This window comes from Anopheles gambiae, assembly GCF_943734735.2.
Source record: "Anopheles gambiae chromosome X unlocalized genomic scaffold, idAnoGambNW_F1_1 X_unloc_5, whole genome shotgun sequence".
NCBI classification, from domain to species: domain Eukaryota; kingdom Metazoa; phylum Arthropoda; class Insecta; order Diptera; family Culicidae; genus Anopheles; species Anopheles gambiae.
The window spans coordinates 34,504-35,000 of NW_026902659.1; the positions used below are offsets into that span (position 1 = coordinate 34,504).

At 60.4% G+C, this 497-nt stretch overlaps 1 pseudogene; it reads right to left on the bottom strand.

Moving 5' to 3' along the window:
- Positions 1-319: 319 nt before the first annotated feature.
- The window catches only part of LOC133394800 (large subunit ribosomal RNA), a 4,865-nt pseudogene continuing 4,687 nt past the window's right edge, over positions 320-497 (bottom strand).

Genomic DNA, 497 nt, shown 5'->3' on the forward strand with positions numbered 1-497 from the left:
AGACGCAGCAGAGCTGGAGGCCCAACGCGCGGAAGTGCGGCGGGCCCGTAACGAGCGACGCAACGCCAACCGGCGAGCAGCAACAGCACGCCGGCGGGAAGAACGTCGAGCTGGACTTCCCCCAACCCCACCAGCTTCACCACGGACCGCTCAGCGACGTGCAGCGCTTCGTGAGCGTCAAGCGCGGTTCAGGGAGAGGAGACGAAACCGTCGTCTTCTCGGGATGTCCGGCCAGGCGATAAACAATGACGATGACGGCCGAGAACGCGCGGATTTAGCAGCCGGACCATCTGGTATGCGCAACCGCGCAATCGACGAGGAAAACGAGGCCACGGACGGTGGCCTGAACGCCGCGGAAGAAGCCGCCGTGGTCGAGGCAGAAGTTGCCTCCCGCTAGGCGTGGTATGCACGTAAAAACAGCGACGCATCGAGCGTGAAAAAGCGCCCTATTTAGGGGAATGAGTGAATTTTTCGGTTGAATTTAGAAATAGAAATAA